The following is a 16,304-nucleotide window of genomic DNA, read 5'->3' as shown; positions in this document are numbered from 1 at the left end:
TCCAAAACTCATTCCATCTTCCTCTGCCTACAAGATAGGGTTATGGTGAGGAAGAGCTCTGGGGCCAACAGCAAAGCCCCACAGACCCAAAGCACCGGGATGCTGGATTGCAATGATGGGCTGGACAGCGGCTTGGCAAGGCAGACCCTTACAGGTATTACAGTCATCTCTCCACATTGGAGCAGCTTTTACTACAGGTTAGAAAAGCTTGTACCTTTTTCCTAGATGAGAGAGACCTTGATGTTAAAAACTGCGTGCAGGAGGAGTGCTAGACAGATACAGATAATGAACTCTGGGCACGGATCCAGGACACAGATCCTGGGAATGGGTTTTTCCCCCTGCCCACGGCGTGGCCCCACAGTAGCACCAGGCCCTGCAGCCACAGTGGCCACCATCACACCGCCTCCATATCTGGGATGACACTGATGGAACACCACTTGCTCTGGGACCTGGATCCCCTGATCTCCCTGACAGGAGATCATCCCATCCCCTCTCGGGCCCCTGGATGGTACAGCCACCTCACCTAGCACTTGCCGAGCTGCAAATGGGTGGCATGGCAGGATCTGGGTTCTTTGGCAGAGACACTGATATACTGCATGATTGGTGGAGCTTGCCCTGTGGAGTGTGTGCTCCCTTTTCAGGAATTTTGATTTGAACTGAATTGACACTGATTCTTCGCTAAGTTATAATGGTGTTAGCTATTACCACGGTAATAAAAAATTTACATACCTGGAAAAATATTTGCAAGTGGGTAATGTTTCAGTTTGTGTACAAGAAGGTTCATATTTGTAAGACACAGTGCATCCTTAGAAAATTCGGGGGATCCCTCCTTGCAAATATTTTAGGTCGATGTTAATGGAACAGCAATTAACTTTCAAGCCTGCAGTTGGCACAAGTCGTAAATTAGACATTCTTTTGCTCACATTCCAGGCAAATCTTGAACTTTATCTGCCGTAGCTGTTCGAGACTAAGTTATAATTACAATGTGAAATTCCTCTGCAAAGGCAGACAAACTTATCCCAGTGTTACCAGTTTGCTTCCTTTTTACCTCACAGCTTTAATGAGATAATTTTATTGTGAATCTTTTGGTGTCAAAACAGTTTATCAGTCTTACACACCCACTAAAGTAACCAAGTTCCTTGTGTAAAACTCATGGCATTATTATATAACTAAGTTCTTATTGTTTTAGCCTTGAATATTTATATCCCATTGACCTTTATAAGGCCAAGCTCAAATCTATTGTATAGGCAATCTCAAAAAGCTGCAGGTTTGCAGGGCAACTTGCCAAAAACTACACTGTTGTCACTTTTCTGAGTAAAGCTGCACTTAAAAAACAAAACAAAACCAAAACCAAAACTCTAGGAAAGAGTTGCTTACACCAGAAAAATCTTCACTATGAATGCATAAAATCACAACATGTTTGGCAGACCTTTATAATGTCTGCAGTAAATCCATGTTACTGCTGTTTCAGTTACAAAGCAGTTGTTTGCCTTCATGTTGTTACTTTGAAGTTCTGTTACATTTAAGTTCTGGCAGGTTAAGGTTCTGTTAAATTTAAGTTCTGCTAATTTCTATTAAGATTAATTTCTGTTAGTATCTGTTCATTTGAATTACAAGATACAGCTATTTTGTTATAGAGATAAGATAAAACCAACTGAAATAACTGATGAAGCATTAGTAGCCACCTGTTTAAAAATATAAGTTAGGAAGTTGTGTAAAATATGTGAAGATACGGTTTCTTAAATCCTGAATTTCATCAAGGATTTTATGAAAGTAAATGTTTCACACTGATTAATTGACATAATTATTTTTAACAATCACTGCTGTTTTATCTTCCATAGGTAACACTGAAGAATGAGTGACAATTCCAGATTGTGACTGTTATTAGTTGTAAGCTGTTTAGTAGTTTCTTTCTTTAACTTTTATTCTGTTTTAATGTCATAACATGAATCCACTGACTCCTTATGACAGGTATTGTCCATAAGATACTATTTAACTGAGGAAAAATGACAAAGTTGCCTGCTTTATGTGCTTTAACATATCTTTGTATAACAATCTGCAAGACATCCATCATTTTAGGAAACTTTCCTAGCTGCTGCTAAGGAGAGGCTTGTTTTTAAGGTATGTTAGGAACACCCCTCCAGTTGGGGCTTTGGCTCTGGCCAGGCCATGGCTCTACCTGGTCGGGCAGTACACTGACAAACCCAGGTGTTTTCTGCATAAAACCAATACTCCAGTCACTTTGACCTGCCAATTTGGACTCATGACACTTCTTCTAAAGTGAACTTGGAAACCTTACCTGGGAATGGTTCTCCATGTCCTCACTGAAAATTAGTCTTGCCAGCTGTTGCAGCCTCTGGGTGATAGCACAGTATTTAGGGAATTGATAATGTATCATTCTTAATTACCATCCTATCTCTCATGTGCTACTGATTTTGTGTATTTCCTTGCCTATGTCTGCTTACCACATGTATTGTTTTACTTTCATGTTGCCTTCATGTTCATAGTGAGAAATGTGCATGTTGCAAAAAAAAAAAAACCCACAAAAAAGGAAGAGGGCTCTTCAAGAACATTTAGATTATGCAATATTTACACTAGAAGTTTTGAAAACAAATCATCAAATTTAATCCCCAGCAGAGCGATAATGCTCTGAAGATTTGCATGTACAGAACCAATTTCTAAAAGCTTCTCCATAAAGATTCCCAACTGGATGTGCAGTGGCAAGGTCCAGCTGATTTACTGACCTGGGGAGAAGGTGTGCATGTGTTTAATTGCCAGCAGGTCGAAGGTGACTGCCTGCTCATCTGGACAAACATTGATTGCCTCTGAGGATGAGGCCCAATAAAAAGAAAAGTGACCTCATCCAGCTCTTGTGGCCAAGACAGGAGCAGGAGAAGCACTGCCAGGGCATGGCTGTGTCTGGAGACTTACAGGGGCTGCCTGCCAACAGAGGCCTTATGTCATTGTCATGGTACTGTGTTCCTGCTAACCCTTTGCAGTTATTCCCTGTTCCAGGCTTCCAAACAGACATTCAGTGATGTCAAAGTCAACATTTCCAGCTAATGGACTTCATCCTGCCTCAACAGCACGGCCCCTGAACTCCAACAATATGGACTTTAGAACAGGAGCCTTTGATTTCCACTTCCTAGGAGACCTTGGACATTATCCTCTCATTCTCCTGTACTGTGAGTCTCTTTGTCAGTGGCATGGTTGTACTTCATGGGTTTTTTGTCTTATCCTGTGTCCAGCTGATGACCAGTAATACTCTTAGTTAGATAATGTTCTTACAAGTGCAAACTGTTTTAACATCAGGGAACACAAACCCTTTGCATAGGAAACAGAAAAGGGGGAATTGTTGTGTATAGGTGAAGCCTGATGAAATTGTCACCCTGATGAAATTGTCAGCCTTGTTGCCTTTGTGAAATCATGGCTCAGGCCTGCTGCTTTTCCTAAGTAGAAGAGGACTGTGGGAGAGGGACTCAGCTGGAATAGGAGTACAGGGATGTGGGCGACGTGCTGTGGGGACTCACCACACATTGTGGTGTATGGTGATTGGTTGACTTGGGCTTGATGTGCCTTAAAACTATGTAAACTGATAACCAGCTAACTGCTAGAAAAGCCTGGTTTTTGCAATAAAGTGGGCTTTGGATGCTTGCCACCATTTTCAGTGTCAGGCTTGTGGCCACCATTTGTACCGCATCTTGGGCAGTGCCAGTAGGAAATGTCACAGTGGAGGAACACGAGCTCTTCTGACTGGTGCCGCTTGCAGGTTTCATGTGCTCAGACAGACCTGGAGACTGGGAATTAGGCAGCATTGGTGCTTATAATTACCAGTGGAACCTGTGGAGATGTAATCCAGTTGCTTCACAGAGAGGAACTTGTGTAACTTTTATTATCACAATTTCCTGAAGTTACTGTTACAGTAATGGACTGATCCTCCAGTACCACCTCTCTCTTCCTGGAATTGTGCCTCTGTCTTACTGGAATTGTGCCTCTGTCTTACTGGAGTAACAGAAGTTACTTTGCCCCTGAAAATGCCTTTTATAAATGAGCATCTTTTATACTCATTTAACTTAACAGCAGCCACCCAGCAACTACAGACAAATTTGGTAACCCGTAGGCATTGTCTGATTTCCACAGTATGTAAATGGATTTTAAATTGTCTTCAACTGATCTTTGCAAATTACTTTAGAAATATGGTTCTCTTTGTTAGTGTGAGACACAGGTAACTTACATTTTTTGTTTTCTTTTGACTTGAGGAATAATTAAGACCTCAAACATCTGGACTGATTTGCTGTATCCAAATGACAGTCTAAAGCAATTTTCTCAGCGTTTTGCCATAGCTGACAATTTCCATCACCATGTTGTTTGGGAGAACTTTTGGCCTTTGATCAGATTTAGACAAGAATAGCAGATAATACCCATGTATGTGTATATCTCTCTATACACATACACATCTAAATTTATTTTTAGAAGATTTTATCCATGTGTTGTTTGGGTTTTTTTTAAGAAGTAAAAAGCCATTTACTGTCCCTTTGACCATTTCCAGTAGCTGTGACAGCTGTGCTCTGAGTAATTCCCCTTTCCCTCTTTTTCCCCACAGTGTGCTGCTCAGCTGCTGTGCATTTTCTGCTGCTGTGGCACACTTTGGACCAGGTATTAGCCCTGAGGTGTCTTCCAGTTGCTTCAGTCATGAGAATCTCACCTTTGGCTGTGGCTCTGTAAAAGTGCCCATGTCCCCATGGTCACACAGGTGTGCTGCAGATCGACTGCCAGTGCACAGGGGACCAAAAATTTATCTTCAACATTGCCACAATTACCACTTGATTCCTCAAATACTTTAGAGACAGACAACAAATCTGTTGCCAGCTCAGCTGCCAGTCTCAATCTTCATCAGAATAAGATTAGAATTTGCTAACTCTTCAGGGTTGGGGTTTTTTAAATTATTACTTACATCTTCCCAGTTTTTGTGCTGTTTTTTGGTTTTTTTTCCCTAGTGTGTAGATGAAGTAGATCACTGAATTGACCATTTTATCACTCAGATTGTCAGTCATAAGTGCTATCATTTCCTCAGGCACACTGCAGTGTAACAGAAGACAGTGGCAAGAAGTTATTGGTGCAGTTTGCAAAAGCAGCTCCTGTTGATTTAGGTGATTAGGTTCACTCCTCCCTCAAGCTCTCCTCACACAAGAGTCTTCTGAGCATTTTGCCCATCCACAGCTTTCTGGATATTTCCATCCAGACGTATTGACCTATCAAGGTGAGTCACACCTGATGGAACTGGTTTTGACACTGATGGTTATTACCCTCACTGCCATTCAGGCTCAGCAATTATGGGATAATTTGTTTTCTGAAATCCCAAGTCTTGCAACAGGATGAAAGATGTTCCATCAGGCACTACAAATCATCTTTGGAAGTTTGGTTCATCATATTTACTCCACCTCTAACAACATTTTAAATCCAAGGAGCTTTGTGCTGAGAAGATCCTTGTCATTAGTTCCTTTTCTTGTGAAATGGGAAGCGCCCTGTTGTTCTGGGCAGTGCTTCTGCATATTTCATCTTCACAAGCTCTGAATGCATGATTGCTTTTTATTGCTACTGAACAACCTTTGAGTAAACATGAATCACTCTTTATGGCACCAAATTTGAAATGTTTCCTTACCAGCTACGCAGATTATCTGCCCAGGTAGGAATTTGATAATGATCTGTAGTACACACAACATTTTAAAATAGAACAAGTTTGTTTTTTACACACTGCTACTGTCCCTGCTGTCATGGGAAAAAAAAGAAAAAAAAAGACAAATCTCTCCCTGACTGGTATGGATTCCAAGTGCAACAAATTATACTTGTTGTTGAACTACTTGTAAGACCTTTGATCCATTTAATTCTTTCGTATATCTGTAAATGCAATTGTACTTTCCTTCTGCTGCAAAGCAAAAGCCAGTGATTATTTTGGGTTTATTTCTGGATGATTTGCAGCCGCTTATATTTTTCTGCATTAAAACTAGTGATCCAAACAGTCAAGGAATAGCATCATGGGTGTTGCTGTAAGTTTGCTTGGCCACAGAAGCCCCAGCACAGCAGGTGCCAAAGATGGGTGGGTGTGAGGCTGCACATTGAATGGCTGCTCTCTTCAGCAGGGAGGTGTTTCCCCAGGATGCAGGGACTCCTGGGGGTGATCTCCAGAGAGGGTCTTTATTAAAAACCCATCAGGGATTTGCAAACCAATGTACTGGGCTGTTGTATGCCTTCTCTCTTGCTACTGATGCAACTTACCAGGCAGCAGCGGTGTCTGTCCCAAATGAGCAGCATGTCCATGTACACACTTCCACTCTTTCATGTCCCCAGGAGGCTGATTTCCAGTGCTTGTCTTCATTTGTACCTTGTAGGGCAGAGTGGCTGCAGAGAGCCACTCTGGTGAAGCAAAAGGGAGCCCCAGGGGAAAATTGAAGCTCTGTGTGTTATCTGTACCTTTCAGCCTGAAAGATAGGAGACTACTGGGCAGAATAATGAAAATAAAATATTGTAGGACTGAGAAAGTCCTGCTGGAGACTGGGTGGAGGAACCCAGTCTCTCTTCCTAGGAGAATGAATTCAAGGTGAGTAAACCCCAGAAGACTCATGTGGCAAATCTGAATTAGCTTCTGTCATGTAGCTAACTCCCATCTGTTAGCTGACTCCCAAATGTAGCTGGCTCCCATCTGTTGTCCATATTTCAGGGTCAGGGATATTGCTTCCTGGAAATGGTGTATGAGGCAGAGTGCTGCAGCAGCCCAGTGACCCAGACCCTTTAGCCACACACCTTTGTGTCCAAGCCAGCTGCCATCTTCATTACTTGTGACCCATTGTCCTGCACGAGAGAATCAGAGCCACCAAGCTCTACCTCTGCTGCACCTTCCCTCGTGGAGGATCTCTCAGCCAGATCCACAGCTCCACAGGCACTGATCTCATTCCAGTTCTGCTGCTGTGGGACCAAGTGTGGAAACGGCCAGATGAAAATTCCCTCCCATTGGCACAGCTAAGCTAACACACATCTGGAGGCTGGGTGGACAGTCCAGGCTGGAACAGCAGCCAGCAAACCTATAGGACTGGTTCTGCATCTGCCTTGTCCCGAGGGGCAATTAATAAGTAGGCAATCAAGATGGAGCCTCTTTGTCCCCCCACCCTCCCCTGCTCTCCCCAGGTGAAATCTTCAATTTCCTCATTCCAGCCCGAACAATATAACCATTATCACAGCCACCTGACTCCCTGGCTCTCTGTCCCCACCCCTTTCCTGATCTCTCCTGCCTGTTCCTGGAGATCAGAGGCAGAAGCAGCCACCTCAGACCAGTTTTTCATCCGGCAGCTGCTGCTCCCCAGCCGAGAGGGATGGCCGGGCTGGGGCTGGTCCCCTGCGAGCCCAGGGCAGCACCTGCCTCAGCACAGCTTCGTGGATGCAGGTGCTCCCTGCTTGCCTGCAGCTTTACCAGAGCTGGTGACAGGACAGCCTTGATTGTGTTTAGCTTGATTTTTGACACTGCCTCATGTGATTCTCCAAATGCCCTCCCCAGGCACTCCCATCCCAGTGGTTTCATGTTGCTTCTGCTTCTCGGCTCTGCTTTGCTGATGGTGATCTCTCCTCTGGAACACAAGCCAAAACCTATACCCTTGAAAAGGGAATCCAAATGTAATTAAGCCCTTAAGAGGAAAAGTCAATCTATAAATCCTGATTCTTTTATGGGCAAGGCAAGATTTCATAGCCAAATGCCCAAGGGAGCACCTCCCACCACACCCTTCTCCAAAGGAGGAGCAGAAGACATCACCCCCACTTTCCAGTCTCCCTTTTATTTGTTCCAATGTTCAATTCATTCTTCTGCTTGAGAGGTTTTATGTCTTCCCTTGCAAGATCTCTGGCTGGCAGTGACACAATGGTCTGAAAGGTCTGGAATGGCCCAGGAGGCAAAGAGCCTAAATTTTGTTCAAGATGTAGCTTGATAAATTCAAGTGAAGCTTTAGGTTACAAGATACTCTTTGGTGTTGCCTTGTTTTTTATAATGAAGTAATCTGAGGTTTGTCCTCTGTAGGACTCAGAATAGCTGGATTCATATATTAAATTTTTTGTTTGTTTGTTTCATTCTTTCTTTTAAGCAGAAAAGTTTGGCCAACAAAACGTGAATCTTAGTCAAGCCATGTGACTACTTCCAGTGATATTGAGAAGAGTGAGATTTCTTCATTATAGTCACTGCCCCATTCTGCCATTTCTTCTTTTAACTCTATATCAAGATTTCAGCTGTCTCAAATACATCTCACCTACCAAGAAATTTGTACTTCTGGGTGAATTTTGGGGTTGGGAAGGGGTTTTCATCAAGTGAGACACACAGATTGTTTTTTTAGAGAAAGAATCTTCCTCTGTACCTTGAAAAATGGTCTACTTCAAGGGGTCTCTGGCTTTTTGTCTTTCATATCCCCTGCCAGTAAAGAATGTCAAAGTATTTGCTCCTGGTATGAGAATATGAGTGTTTATCAGCGGAGGCAAATGATCTTTCATTATAAGGACTTATTAAGATGTTAATGTTATTTCATGGGAGGATGGGTCTGTGAGGATGATTTAGGTATGTACAGAAATATTAAAGAAGGGAAAACCAGCAATTTGTAAAGAAGCCAATACTAAACAAACACAGGGCTTCAGAACTCTTTTTAAAAGACGGAAAATAAAATTATAAAAAGTAGGGTTGAAAACAAGGGAAGGAGAGGGAGCTGAATGGAAAGGACAATAGTAGAACTGAAAAAGAAAAGAAAGTTGTGCCCTCCTTCTCTGCAAGCTGCACCTGGATATGGTGGGAAATCAGTGTTACCACCCCACACATCCCTCTGCCACTTCCCTTCATTTGTCCCTAACCCCTTTTGCCTCCTCTTGTCACCGCACCGCTGTACCTGCTGGGGCTGTGTTCTGTTCCCTCTTACTCCTCTCTCCGTGACATTCCAGTGCCCAGCACTGATGACTTTAACAGCACCTGCCACAACTGCTTTCTGCTGAGTGTCCATTTCACATTTTCATCACCGAATTCACTCCTGTCACGCTTTGCCATCCTTGGTAACTGGGCACTCTCATGGGCTGAAAAACGGGGTGAGCATCTTTTCTTGTGGGCTACAGAAACAATTGTCCAGTGGGGTAAGGGAAGTTCCAGAAAGCTTCTGGGGTTGTCTACAACTGGAAAACTAGAGAAACTTTGTAATGTTGCATATGGAAAGGCAGCAAGTCAGGTCAAACAAGGAAGGGCTAACAAAAGGAATCAAAACTAACAGATCTCTCTCGAAACGCATCGGGCACCTGCCAGATGTTCTGAAGGGCAAAACAGTGATCAGGCTGGGCAGGGAGTGCCCAGCAGAGATAAGGCCATCACAGACACCTCTGCAGCCTGTGTGAAGTGCTGAGTGATGAGATCAGGGTGGCAGAACCCATTCTTCAGCAGGGTGGGGTCTGCCAGCGAACGTGTCTGAAACCGAAGCGCTGCGGAAAAGGCTGCTCCACACACTGACAAAGCAAACAGTAACAACCTGCCGGGAGCAATGGCACTTGTCCAAGAGTCTTAAAGGATCTCCGGAGTAAAATGGCTGAAACTGCTCCAAGCAGTGTGTAACCCCATGTTTACCCCCGGTGTGGGACCTCAGGAGGGGAAAGGGCTGAATGTGATGTCCCAGTTTGGCCAGGGGCAGGTGGTGAAACAGTTTCTGGGGCTAGTTTGGGCTTCAGATGAAGATAACATGAATAAAAAGATGAGAGATTAGTACAGCTAGAGATGACGAGGGTCTGGAGCAGCCTGGCACACCACTCCATGGTGCCTCTGTCCCCAGCAGGACATCCATGCTGTCCTCTGCCAACCTGACAGGATGTGTGCTCTGGTCCACCTCCTGAAGGTTTGCATGCATGCTTGGATGAATGCTGCCTGTGGGTACTGCAGCCAGCCAGGACTGAGGAGTGGTTGGCTCTTGCTGCAGGACATAAGGGATGTGGTGGTCGAGGGCTTTGAGCCTGGTGAAAGCTCCTGGTGAAGGGGACAGCAGCAGCGACAGAGGGATGTGTTTGTGTCTCTTTCCTCTCCTTTCTCCTTTCCTGAGTCAGGAGAAGGAGCTCCCCATGCTGCCACCTTCCTGGGGCATGGGTGGGTATGGTCTCCATTCCTCTGCTATCTCCTCTCCAGGGGGCTGCTGCCAACTGCTGCTGGTGCTGGAGCCTGAAATCAGCCCTCTCCACTCCATATGGGCTTTTGAACTTCTCAGATAATTTTCCATCCGTAGAGAATATCTGCCATTTTTCAGCATCTGCTCATCACTCATTGAAGGAAATGCATGGGAACCCACCTGGGTGTGCTGGGAGAAGTGAAATTTTCAACTGACCTGGGAGGAGGAGCATGTTTTTGCAGTGGGTGGGAGCTAGACTGACTTAATGTTACACATCATGCTCTGGAGGGAAGCATGAGTCCTGTGTTTTGCCTGGGACACAATTCAGAGCTGGAGGCCTTGAGAAACAAAAAGACTGATCCTTTTCCCTTTTCTTCTTTCTCCTTTTGTTCTTTTGTGTGTGTGTGTGTGTGTGTGGTTTCTGTTTGTTTGTGGGTTTTTTGAGAGACAGAGAATAGGAAATGTTACAGGCACGTTGTTGTCCATTGTAGCTTATCAGTGCTCATGTTACTGAAGTTCAGGTGAAGGACACGTCAGACAGAGTGTTCAATGAGAAGATTGGTGTCACCAGGAGAAGCAAACACGCAGCACTGGTGAGGACGTGTCTTTGGTCAGCATTTTGCACTCCTCAGGGAGCTGTATCCTTGTAACCCTTCAGACCCAATAAAGGGTTCTTTGCAGTCTGATCTGTGATGAACTTGGCAATTACATGTGAAGGTGAGCACAACTCTCAAGGCTTCGGACATTTTCAGAGATGCCAAGAATCAGAAAATGGTTTGTCAGGGACCTTAAAGATTATCTAGTTCCAGCCCATTGGGCAGGGTCACCTTTCACTGGGCCAGGTTGCTCAGAGCTCCATCCAGCATTCTTACGTGTTTCTGGAGTGACATCTCTAGGCTTAAAAAGCAATCCTTGGTGAGCCATGTCTTTCCTGTGGTGCACATACACTGAATTCCAGAGTCACAGAGGTGGCAGGTGCGTGGCTGGTGGGGGCCAGCACTCTGACATGGAGCGTTTGAGTGGTCTCTCCTGTTCTTGTGTCTGCCATGCTCCTGTGCTGCTGTACCTGTGCTGGAGAAACCAAGCCCAGAGCTTTGGAAGCACTGCAGGATGTGTGGCTGTGATATAATGTGAGGTTGAAGCAAACATAGTATATTTAAATGATTTACCTCTGGTCAGTGCATGCTTTCTTGGAGGCAGCTGAGCTTCAGCTCTGTTCATAAAGTGCTTCTAAACCAACGTAGTTAAACTGCTGAATCTATTTTGCTAACTAAAATTGAATGAGCAGAGGCAAAATCAAACAAGTGGAACCTATGAGGAAAACATAATCCTGAGCTTTGCTTTATTCTTTGAAAAATATCTGCTCTTTTAATGCTACCTTAGACTTTCTGGCTTGTCCATATCCACAAAACAATACAGCCACAGTCTCCAAGTAATCTTTGTTGGCTCAAGTGCAAAGAACTTAATCTTTTGTTTTGCAGGTTGACAAATCACGTATAAAATTTTGTATTTTATATCCAACAATTCTACTAAAGAATTAGTTTTAAATGCCTAAGTTTAATATTTATTTGCACTGACACAGTGTGCCTTACAAGGGGCTGGTGTGCCCAGCAGCTAATCAGATGATGACCAGATTCCTGCTCCTCGATCCACGTGGCCAGGCAGTGATGCCATGTGGCACTTGGCCACGGCACATTTGACCTTGGAAGGCAGCGTGGCTGTCTCCCAGAGAAGCAGAAGGACTAATATTATTTATCCCTGTCTTCTTAATGCAATCAAGTTTATATTTGATGCACTCTTAGTCTCAGTGACATTTTCTGTAATAAGTGTTTTATATTTAAAGTGGAATGAATATTGCTGTTAAGCACAAGGTCACCTTGTTTATCAGTGAGTATTACTTTTTTTCTGCTTCAGAGTATCTACTTCACTTGTTTTTGTGATTTAGAACCAGCCTGAGACTTTCAGGGATGCAGTAATTGCAGACTCTAGTGGGGAGTATCAGAAAGCAGGTAGTCAAATAAAATCAAATGCCACAGTATATTTCTCCTTATGACGAATATGGCCAGTCTTAATGCATTTCTTCCATAGCTCCATTATTTTTCCTTCCTTCCAAGTCAGTTTATGGGCCAAAAAGGCAGACAAACTGCCAGCTCTCATTTCCGATGTGGCACAGGTCTTGGAATTTTACCCAGTGCCTCTTTTCACTGATGTAATGAATTTTTATTTTATTTTACTATTGTTATGAAAGGACAGCTTGAAAAAACTATGCTGACCTTTATTTGGACACCTTGAAAGACAGTCTACCCCTCTGACTGCCTGCTAGCTACGACAGTCACCCTCACTGTTGGGGATGTGCTGTCTTATTCTGCTCTGAACGTGCCTGCGTTAAACTCGCAGTGGTTGATTCTCTGCAGGCGATGGTGCCCCCGCACTCTGTGTTCTCTCTGCTGTGACTGAGAGGTTCTGGTTTAGCTAGACCAGAGCAATGGCTCAGAGTGTCCCCTGTCAGGCGTTGTCCAACCTTCCAAATTGCTCCTGTCCTTTTGCTCGGGGCCCTCTCCAGGCTTTCAGGATAGCAAGGGCCCGTGTGGGCGGCAGCTCTGTGGGTGGGTGCTGCAGCTGCAGGCCCTGCTGGGCTTTCAGCTCTGCACTGGCGGTCACAGGTGACGGTGACTTCTCCAGCGGCTGCCAGCGAGGCTCCTCTCTTGGCAGCTTGTCCTTCCTCGCTGTCTGTGCAGCAGCTAGCGGTCACACACCCGCCTGGGCCTGGCCGGGCTGTCCGACTCCGAGGCCGTCCATGAATTTTCCATGAGTCCCGAGCCAGAACAGCAGCATCAAAAGTGAAGAGGAAAGGATCTGAGCAAAAACTGCTTCTTCCAGCAGTTACACTCTGCCCCTGGTCACTCTCAGGTGTTCCCACAGGTCAGACAATTCAGAGGGATTCAGGGATCAACAGCATTGGAGGAGCGTGGTGGTGCAGGACCTGAGGAGACTCCACCAACACCCCTGAGCATCCTGTCTGGCTGAGGATGTTCACCTGGCCAGGTGACTCGTGCTCATCTGAAGGACTCCCTTTCCTTTAGCTACTGACCTTGACATTGGCAAATTTTATCAACAGTGGTTTTTACAGTTGTATCTCCTGGTGCAATTATTAAACAGCACCGTTCTTGCAGAGAGACACACATTTTCAGCAGTGATTCATTTTGGACAAGAAGTTTTGCCTGTTAGCTGCTAATTAATCCCTGTAATGCAAATTGTGATGTATACAGATGCTACTCATTTTTTCTTAAGAATTTACAAGTTTCTTGATTTTTTGCACCAGTGCTTTCATCAACCAATTGTATTATTTTGTCAAATAATGAAGTCAGGTTTCCTTCTCACAACTTTTTTTTTTTCAATACTGAATTATGAAAATGATTTTAATTGTCGGAGCATCTGTTAGCTAACTTGTAATAACTTCACACTCTCTTACCTATGATTATTACAACAGAACCATCTAACAGTCAGGTGTCATCTCACTTTCTGTCTCTGGACACTGGCACCTGTTTTTCCATGACCTTGGGATTTCTCTAGTACGTCAGGATTTTTAAATACCAAACTCCATTGGGCGAGGTGCCTCCTCAGTCAAATTCTTCTATGATTTTGACATGCAAATTTGCTTGGCTACTGATCTGAAAATACTTATGCTTAATAGATGCTGTTAAAACTTTCCTTGGTTTGCAGAAAGATGAAGGAATTTTTTACTATCCTCCTGTAGCGTGAATACACAAATCCATTTATTTTTGTATGCAAACAACTAACTTTTCTGTATCAAAAAGCCTCAAAAGTCATCACTGTCAACAGTTTTACCTATATGCACCCAGCAGGAGCCTAAGCTCTCACTGCTATTTCTTAGTTTTCAATGTATATTGAAAAAAACTGCTTCCAAGTGCTGTTAGCACTTGCAGCAATCCAGTTTTTCCAGATTATTTTGAACGCTCCTTATCACCTTGTATGCTTCATAAATTCTCACTTTTATTGTGTGCCATATACCTCCTTTCCATACCCCTTCCTTCTGCTTTTTTTTTTTTTCTCTCCTGTTGGTTTTATACAAGATTTCTAAGCTTTAACCTTCAAATTCCCTGTTAGGCCAGAAAAGGGCTGAATTTTGTATTTTTTTTCACAGCTACAGAGACACAGATCTTCTTCATCTCGTAAACTCTCAGCAGTGAAATGTCTATTAATAAAAAATTTATTGCAGCTTTCTCCTGGGGAGTCCTATTTTTCTGAATGCTTGATTTGCCATCAGTTTAACCCATAACTTCCCCTGCTTGAGGATTTACCGTTTTGAAATACCAATTTTTGCCTACCTATATGCTCAGCCTCACACATAAAATGCATAAATACACAAAGATCTTGGTTAATGGCTTGTAGGCATTAACTTCTATCCATCTGCAGGTACACATCTACATACATGTAGTATATCTACTTACAACATGTACACATACTTGCAGGTACCTGCATTTCCACATCACACATGCAGCTGTACAGACACACCTCTATGCAATGTATTTTTCTCTGCAACCAGAGAAGAGGCATTTCTCAAAGTGTGTGCCTGTTGCCTGTAACACAGCCATGCAGCAGAGCTGAGGCTGCCCAGGCTGCCCTCCCTGGATGAAGATGTGTTTTTCTGTGACTCCATCCCTGAATGGTCACTCAGCTCCTCCACCAAGGGCAGCCCTCCCCCTCCCACAGCAACAAAGCGTTCTGTTAATATTTGGACAGGGCTGGCTTTTCTGAGCAGGAAGTGTCAAGGGACAGAAGGCAAAGCACTGCAGGTGAGTGGCACTAAGGTGTCCTCTATTCTGAAGCCCTTTGATGTTGCTGAGGCTTTGGATTATCTGAAAAGTTGAGAGAAACAATAAAAGAGGTAAAATGCAGTAAGACCAAAGCAGTGCAAAACATCACCACCAGAAATGAGTCTCCAGCTCATCCACTCCCTGCCTCTCCCTGCAGGATCCTGGGATATCCTCCCTCCATCTCTCTTCAGCAGCAGTGCAGGGGAGAGGCAGATGCTCTTCTCTGCATCTAAACCACAAGGGAAGAGGCTCAGCCTTTAAACTCCCACCTGTTCCTCTCCTGAGCTCAGTGATGAAGACAGCAGCAATAACATCTCCCTCCTGTCCTTGGGATATCCCTTGCTCTGCAGAGGAGGAGAAGGGTCAGTGATGTTGTGTTGCCTGGAGCAGCAGAGTACCCAATGAGTTGTCCCGGCTGAACAACCCAGCAGCTGGCCGTGTGCTGCTCTTGTCACACAAGTGACAGGAAACAGGCGAGCCAAAGGCACACAGACCCAGGGCCGGGTGTGCTGGCTGCACTGATGTGTCGTAACTCGTAAAACTGCAGGTATGGCTTGCTGTTCCCTGCTGGGTCACAGGGAGACGCAGGAGCGATGTGACACAGGAGCGATGTGACATCCGCAAGGAGAGTGTGAGCCCCAGCAGCTCCAACAGGGGGAAGCATTTTTTGCTAGAGCTCTCCAGTAGCTTCAGCCTCCAGCTGAACATTGGGTCCAGCTGTGTGCCCAACTCCTTGGAGCATGGCTGCTTTCTTGTGCCTGTGCACTTGCTACAGACTTTTGTTCTGTTGCTTCACCTTCAGTCATAAAATCTCTTTTCCCCTGAAGGAAATGAGCTGTTTGCTCCCTCAGAACCTCAGGGAGTCAAATAAAAGTTGAAGAAGTGAAAGGGTAGAGGAGGGCAGAGAGAATGGGTGTGACAGCATACTAGAAAGAAAGCATGGGGAGCCAGGAAGAAGTGGAGTGACTCAGAGGCTTTGATCCCCAAGCTGGGTAGATGAGGTGTGAGGAGGTCTGGGCAGGATGAAGGACTTGTCCCTCTGCCCCTGACACCTGCCTGGTGCCTTGAGATGGGCACTCCCAGAGCTGGGCTCTGCCAGGGCAGCTCTAGGTGGCTGTGCCTGTGTTGGGACTGAGCTGCTGCTGAGGCAGGAGTGATGCTGGAGGGGCCATCTCAGCTTTGCCAATGCCTGGAGAAATGTGTGTTTGGGAGAAGAATTTCTGTGCTGGGGCAGGTCAGACTAGTCTCCACATCTCTCTCAAATGGTGCCACTGCTGGGATGACATGATCTCTAGGAAGTTCTGGA

This window comes from Zonotrichia leucophrys, chromosome 1 (genome assembly GCF_028769735.1).
Source record: "Zonotrichia leucophrys gambelii isolate GWCS_2022_RI chromosome 1, RI_Zleu_2.0, whole genome shotgun sequence".
In the NCBI taxonomy this organism is placed as follows: Eukaryota; Metazoa; Chordata; class Aves; order Passeriformes; family Passerellidae; genus Zonotrichia; species Zonotrichia leucophrys.
Note: the sequence above shows the minus strand (reverse complement) of the source record.